At 35.7% G+C, this 8,625-nt stretch overlaps 1 long non-coding RNA gene across 1 annotated transcript; it reads right to left on the minus strand.

The window, feature by feature from the left end:
- Nucleotides 1–245: 245 nt before the first annotated feature.
- Nucleotides 246–4,731, minus strand: LOC118796154. Its single transcript, XR_005005840.1, has 4 exons — nucleotides 4,661–4,731; nucleotides 3,343–3,426; nucleotides 845–956; nucleotides 246–386 (listed from the first exon to the last, which is right to left on the minus strand). It is a non-coding gene; the product is annotated as an uncharacterized LOC118796154 (long non-coding RNA).
- Nucleotides 4,732–8,625: the final 3,894 nt, after the last annotated feature.

Raw genomic sequence — 8,625 nt, forward strand, 5'->3', positions numbered from 1 at the left:
AATGAACATGTTGACTTGAAATCACTTTCAGTGACAAACATTGAAATAATATAAAGAAAAAGCACTACAACAAAGCAGTATAACATGTAAAATATTTACAATAATCACTTCATTTCAATCCAAAGCGACACTACAACTGGTGTTAAAGCTTTCTGAGTGACAAACAGCAGACCATACTCTGATTTATCACGCAGACTCCTAAACACAGCACATCAGAAATGTGAAACGAACACTCTTTTTCTCCCCTCATTCGTTAACTGCACAAAAATACAGTAATACAGCAAAGCTCTGAAGTAGTATAAAAGGATAAATCTGGTCCATTCAGTGAGGCTACCATCCATCCCACTGTTCTTCTGTAAAAACACGAACCCTTTGTTCCAACACATCTGCAAAGCAAAAAGGGAAGACTGTACACATCCACTGAATTCACATGAATTCGCTAGTTAGGACCAGCACTTGTTACCCAAGGTCGCTGGTTCAGTTCCTAAGTTGGGAACTGCTGTTGTACCATTAAGCACTGAGCAAAGCATTTATTCTGACTTGCCCAAGTAAATATCCAGCTATATAAATGGAAAACATGTAGTCTATTTGATGAAGTCTATTTTGATAAGGGTGTCTGGATTAGAGCTGGATAAGAAGCAAATAATGTAACATCCAAAGAGGTACCGAACCTACAAGACTTCAGTTTCAAATATAACTCAGGAGACAAGTCAGATATAGTTTTTTTGCCAGTACTTGCAGTTGCACACAACAAAACCACAAGCCTTTCCTGTTTTGCAGAAAACCACACGTTTTCTGCATTTGCAGCAAACAAAGAACGCTTTGAGAGATGCAAAGCACCCACCCCTAGAACACCATGGCCTTGATCGTCATCATCATGTTGATCGTCACGGTTTTAGCGAACAGCACCCTCAGGCCATTTACCGTCAAAGACATGAAGTTTACCCTGGGGTAATCTGTGAAAGAGACAGTCAATATCAGCCATCATTCGAAATCAACCTGCTGCCATTGCGGGACATTGTGTGTTTTAACCGTTGCATTGAGAGGGGCGAAAGGCTAGCATATTGTGCACGCAAGCGCCCCGAAATGTGATTTATAAAAGAAGCAAAGATGTAAATGTTATGTGATGTCAATGCTGGTTACATACCACATACTAAATAATACCATACTGCACAAAGCCGTTAGAAGGGCCAACACCTATAATTATAATTCAAAAAGCCAGCGCAGTCCACTGTGACAGCACGTAATAATACCATGCCTGCTGTAATAGTGTAATCACTGAATGTGCATTTGTCATTGATACTTAATGGACCCACATCGTAATCCAGTAACAACCACTTTTCCACTACACTCCTTGTGCAAGACACAGCGATAAATAATTTCAAAATTACAGCTAATAATTAAAAAATTACGGCTATTTAAATCTAATATGTACTTATTAAACGTATGGAATTACACACTAACACTGAATTACATTCATTATAATTAACACTGAATTACAGTTCGTCGGAACACTGACTGTTTTGTGGAACCAAAACATAGTCTTTATGCTTTACACATCAATCGAAGTCTGTTCTACAGTGTCTGGGAAAATGAACATGGTATTGCACTTGAATTAATAAAGACACTCTCGCTGTGTAACTTTAAAATTAGACCTTAAACATGTCAGATCTTGTGCTTTATTAGAACTTTACATCTTACATGCTATTCAGTATTGTGGAGAAGTAGCTCTTTCCCACTACTATAAAAAAAATCACTCATAGATTTATTTGTATCTTCTAAGTATAACATCTTTGTTCACTCAGTGAGCTTAAAGATTAAAATTTTATAACACTTCTGAATACATTATCAATCCACTGAAGTCTGAATTTTTCATTTGCCCCCCCCCCCCCCCATTATATTAAAGCCCTGGCTGTTCCAGAAGATGTCTCCCACAACCTGCATGTCCAGTCTGAGAGGCTACCTTCAGGCAAGAAGTACAGTGCAAAAGCTCTTCAGTCTTACAATATGCTGTATTTATTTTTAATGTAATACATAGATTTTCACACTATTTTAGAACTGTAGGACTTGTAAAGAATGGAAGAGTATGTTTTGTTTATTATTTAAGGGACCAGTTTTATGAGACTGCAAGCAGCTCATGCATATATAAGTCACCATCTGTTTTAGTGTCCAGTTCACTCAAGGGCTACTGCGTAAAACAAGGAATTGACACTGATTTCTGCAACATGGAGGCCAGTATTCAGAATGCATTACCGCCTTAGCTATGTACAGTAACTGAAATAATATGTCAAAATGTGTCTTTCCAGTTATTAGCCATGAGAGTATTAATACTAATTATTGATTTATACTTCCTATAATAAATCACTCACACAGCTACGTCCTGCGTCTTTTTCAAGAATTTTGCATTCAAACTGGACATGGATAGTAAATAATTCTTGGGAAACATTCTTAAATTCCAATGCCATTAATCTTATGTGAACAACATTTCAGAAAATTCGGAATTCAGACATTTGGATGACATCTGATGCTATCACAGTTTTGCACAAAAGAAAGAGTAACGTGTGCAACAAATGGAAAAAAATTACGACGGCTAATAATACACTGTACTTGCAGAGAAGCAATGAAACTGAACATGAAACATGTACCAGATACAGAATGTTGGCAAACGATCACACAAAAACTGCACAGAAAAATTTAAGTACAAAATAATACACATATACTTAATATTATTTACTTTTAACTGTAATTCTATAAAACAGATATTTATTTTTATCCTTAAGATGGTTTAATCATAAGTAATATTGCTGGAGATGTGTTTGGGGAGATTGACACTATACCACATACCGCACCTGTATCTCCTGTTTCTTTAGTTGCTAACTCAGACGGTAATATAATTTCATTTCCAATATGCAGGTTACAATCTATTCACAATAGCAATGAAGGCGGAGCATCATTTGAAACAGAAGGACATAAATTCTTAACCATAAAACTTCATATATTACATACATATATTACATACACTACATACACTTTTGTGTTCTTACTTAGTAATTTGCTGTGGATAAGACTGTCTGCTCAGTGACAAAAAACTAAGACATACAGTAAAACTTACAGTAATTACATTAACACTGACAGTTATAGCTCACTCTATTCATTTATCTTAAACTCATGTTAATTGTGGGAGAGGTAATTGTTATGCCCTGTCTTTGAGTGTGGCCATGGATCGTCCATATGAAGCTTGGACTTCCACAGAATGACATTTTAGACTGTGCACATATATATGAGCTCCTGCTCATATATTATTTTTAAATGAAAGAAATTAAAGAAAACTGTAAGACCTACCCTTAACCTCTTCAGTATGGACAGTTGCATTTTTGATTTCTTGTGTTGGACACTCATTTTTGGATGCATCATCTTCAGATGCACCTATAAGAAGACAAGCATCATTTGGATTGACACCAACTAAATAAGTAAAACTGCTCAAAAATCATTCAAAGGTACGCAAGTAGCAATGCTAACTTGCATTTTGGTTCTCAATCTTCCAGCATGCAGTCTCCAGAGTGTTGACAATGATCAAATAACAGGCATGCATAAACACTTAATTCATGTTTTTAATTAAAGTAAGAATCTCTGACATTTTAATCATTACATCAAGAGAAGCAACACCAAACTTGATCATTCGTCTCTAGTAATGTGAATGGGTAGATTAGGTTGCTTAAAATGATGGACAGTTCCTTCACAACACTACACACAAGGAGTAATAGACATGGTGATCATTTGTAAACATAAGATTTTCCATTTTGATAAGATATGTACCCGAGACTTTCACCTGGTCACCTGCTGGAGACAAAGTGATGAATTATGCAGAATATAAATATAAAATGCAAGGGTCTGCTGAAATACTGATATAGTTAACCGTTGCTTTTCTTAGTGAAGAGTTTCATATTGACTCCCATTTTACTGAAGACAGATAATGAAAACAATCTTGCAATGCAGCAACCATTTTAGAACCAACCACCGTTCTTAGCCGCTTTGAGATAGCATGCTAGAATAAACAAGCTTGATTACAAAACAATGTAGCTCTAGTCACACCCATAGTGTTATTCACTTAAAGGCCTCTGTAAGAGACTGCCTCTGAAAGAGGCTACTGGAGATAGCTCCATCTGTGTCATTTGCTTTCGACAGATTATTGTAAGAATTCTTTATTATTATTAAAATAAAAATGTATGACTATTTGTTTATTTATAATTTTGGCTCTGACAAATTATCTGTGTTTGGCTATGCATATGATAAAAAACCTTTGATCTGCCTCCTTGTGACAATTTAGCATCCAGTTACCTGTCAGCAGGCGATGAGGCTTTGTCGCTTGGGAATTTGGATTGCAAAAGATTTTTTGATGTTTTTGGTCTATTTATCTGAAATTGCACACCTGATTGGGTGTGCAATATCCATTATTAACAATATTGACCAAATTTATATCTTCTTCCCTTAACATTATTTCTGAACCCAATAATACGGTATTAGTATTCTTTTTAAAAAAGGCATGGGTAGGAATAAGACAAAAACATAAAAATAATTTCCAGTTGGCTCTCAACTAGAGCTGTGAGCATTATAAGCTAAATTAAACATTAATAGAAAACGGCACCCCACTTGAACACACCTTCATTGGAATCTGTCTGCAATTTCTCTTCCTTAACGTTTTGCATTTGACAAGATGTTATCTCCTCTTTGGACACTCCAGCGAAGAAATAGGTCTTTTCTTTTACCAGCAGCTGGGCATGGTCTTGTACTGGAAGCAAGGTGCTTGGTTTGTCCTTCATCATTATGCTCATCTCCGCATTCTTCGGGAAGAACCCTGTCGCCAGGCAGATGTGGGGCCCATTCTTTTCTGATGGGCTGAGGATAGACAACCCTGGGTCCTTGTTAGACTGATCTAAAAATAATGGTAGCAACATGGTAACAGTATTAGCTATCTGCCATTTTGATTATACTCATACTATGAGCACTTCATAGTATGAATATGACTGCTCAATAAAAGCTTATATTATGCGTACATTAGTATTCACAGTATGAGCTATTATTAGTACTAGTATTAGCAATATTAAAGGTGTCCCACACATGACACTTGTGACTTGAATTTTCTGTTGCATTCAGTATTTTTCTTTGGACACCCACACATTTTTCCTGCAAAATATATACATATATTGATGTAATTCTGAACTTTAAATTTAATTGAAAAGCTGACTATTTTGGAATGCTAAATAATGTCCACCATTTTGCCATTTTGATTTTTTCTTTTATAAAATGGAAAACTGCCTGACTATTTTTAAGTGCAAAACAACATCCAGTATTATATACTAAAGAAATCCTTTATATTTGTGTGCTGAAATGTATTTCACATGGCAGACATTTTTTACTGCATAATCTGAAGGTGCGTCTTTCATTTTCAGCTATACTTTGCACATCCACTGAGGGGACTGTTATTCATATTTAGTCATTTATGAATCAATTGTAAAACATATGAATCACATGTCTAAGAGAACAGCCATTGCTGTACTCTAAATGCTACACTGAAAGCAGTCCCACCACAGAATCAACAGAAGGCTACCATTCACAAAATACATTGAGAATGTATTTTAGACAATATAATTTTAGCGTAATAAATATATTTAAAATATGTGAATTGTTGCTGTTTCAGTATACTGCAATATATTTCTGGTTAGTATGAATATATTTCATTTATACATCCAATATATTCATGGCCTGAACAACACATTTCTCTGTACTTTGCAGCATATTTAATGTCCGTATGAGCTATCAACAGAAGCAGTGAAGCAAAACTGGTTTTTAAGCTGTGAAGGACACTAGTATTATCATAGCACTACAAATTACATTTGTTTCGTGCAAAAAGAGATACAAGTTGTGGGAGACACACCAAAATGTCAGTTCAACCGTACTGTGGTTTCCCCACCGACTTTGAAAAATGATTCGTTTGCAGGTGTTGCTTGTTGCTTTACTTGGGTGTGAATTCTGTCTAACGGCAAAATGCTGTTCTTCACTTTGAACCCATTTAAAGCACCTGTTACAGTTTTCTATGACTTACACAACTTGAGTTTGATGGTTGCAGGAATTAACAAACCCAATTCTTTCTATTCTTAATGAGTACTTGATTGTACTCTGGTATTTTGTTTAGAGCAGTCCATTAACACAGGATCACAAATGATGGCTAAGTAGATTGTATTTCCATAGAAATCATGGGTTTCGGTGAAATCACAGATTAAGGTTCATTGGTGAACCATAATTTTTAGAGTTGTCAAATGGTACTTATTAATGCATTTCCATCACTGCATAACTAACAAAAATTGCCACACGATGATTTGCAAGAAGTATTCCAATATATAAGGTAATTTCAAGTCAAATCAGTTAGTGAGACTGTCTCCCTTGACTCAGTCCTTTGTTACTTTTCATGCATGTGATCACAAAACTACTATTTTTAAAAAAACAACATTTTTTGATCAGGAAAAAATAAGTGCTCCCTGTGCGATCTAAAGAATAATTCCTATGAAAATATGTCCTATTTTCCTATTAAAACTGATTAGTTATGTCAGGAGAACACTTATGCTGGTAGTTGTATTAGTTTGATAAAAATAATAATAAAACCCAAATATGTATATGCTCGAAAAAGGCTAGATTCAATCATTCATTTTAGTATGACTACCATATTATGTATATGAAAGGTGGTCAACAAGCATATTAAAAGCATCTTACAATAGCATATGACACTTGTGACTTTTGTACTGTATTCAGTGTTTTCTTTAGACAAGCATACGTATCACCATTTTGACTTTTAAAATGTAAACACCGCCTGTCTATTTTTAAGTGCAAAACAACATCCAATATTATATACTAAAGAAACCCTTTACTTTGGTGTAAAGATATGTAGTTCACATTGCAAACATTTTAACTGGCCATAATCTGAAGGCACATTTTTCATTTTGAGCTGTACTTTGCAAACACACTGAAGGAACTCATTTTACTATGTTTGTATTACACCCTCTGATGTTTTTTTTTTCTTTTTTTGTGTGCATGAAACATTGTCTACAACAGACTACCATATATTATTATAAAAGAAGACTTACTAATTTATGCATTGACACAAGTAATGGCAGTGAAGGTAATAACCATAATTCTATATACATCCAGAAAATGTTTCTGATAAAATGTCTACGCTGGCATTGTATATTGTGAATTGAAAAAACACACGCAACTCTTGGCAATTACATCTCATTTGTCCCACAACCACATTGCCATGCATATTTTCTGCTGTTTAATATTGGCAAACTACTCAGAGGAATAATAAAAGAAAGCTCCTTACTTGGTTCCACTGATAAGACAGTCCCTTTTCCAAAAGTAAGAGGATATGTATACAAGAACCCACGCCATATTGCATTAGGCAATTAAGTCCCCCAAACAATCCATGCATCTGTGCCTTACTGAAGCACGGTATCTTACAATAGTTGCCAGGAATTTTTCAGCAGAGAAATATTACGACTATAAAGAAAGAATAAGGGGCATAAAGGAAATATCTTACTTGGTTCCACCAATATGGGAGACCCTTTAACAAATATAAGTGAATCTGTACTATCCCAAGAGCACGCACCTTGTAGCATGAATTGGAAAAGCAAGGCATCATCCACACTGCCAGGCATACTTTCTGCAGTCTCACATTATGATTATTCAGACAAAGACCAAAAGGTATACAACATCTTACTTGGTTCCACTGTTAGGGACGTTCCTTTTCCAAATGTAAGTGGAGTTGTAGGATCCAGATAGCTCACAGTGTTGCAGCATTAGCAAAAATGTCCCCATACCCTTCTAATACCCTGTGCTTTGCCAAAGTACACTATTGTACTGCCTCACAGCCAGGTATATTTTCTGTGGTCTAATATTATGATTATTCACAGAAAGAATAAAAAAGTATATAACAACTTACTTGGTTCCACTGTTAGTGACGTTCCTTTTCCAAATATGAGTGGATCTGAAGGATCCCAATAGCTCACAGTGTTGCAGCATTAGCAAAAATGCCCCCATATCTTTACAATACGGTATGCCTCACCAAAGTACACCATCGTACTGCCACACAGCCAAGCATTTTTTCAGTGGCCTAATATTATGATTATTCACAGAAAGAATAAAAAAGCAAATAACGTCTTACTTGGTTCCACTGTTAGGGACGTTCCTTTTCCAAATGTAAGCGGAGTTGTAGCATCAAAGCTCACAGTGTTGCGGCATTAGCAAAAATGTTCCCATATCTTTCTAATACTCTGTGCCTTGCCCAAAGTACACTATTGTACTGCCACACAACCAAGCATATTTTCTGCAGTATAATATGGTTATTCAGAGAAAGAATAAAAAAGTGTATAACGTCTTACTTGGTTCCACTGTTAGGGAGGTCCCTTTTCCAAATATAAGCGGGTATGAAGTATCCGAAGTGTCACAGTGTTGCGACATTAGCAGAAATGTCCCCATAGCCTATCCTTCTAATACCCTATGCCTTACCAAACTACACCATCGTGCAGTCACACTGCCAAGCATATTTTCTACAGTCTAACATTATGATTATAC

The sequence above is a fragment of the Megalops cyprinoides genome, chromosome 20 (assembly GCF_013368585.1).
Source record: "Megalops cyprinoides isolate fMegCyp1 chromosome 20, fMegCyp1.pri, whole genome shotgun sequence".
Lineage (NCBI taxonomy): Eukaryota > Metazoa > Chordata > Actinopteri > Elopiformes > Megalopidae > Megalops > Megalops cyprinoides.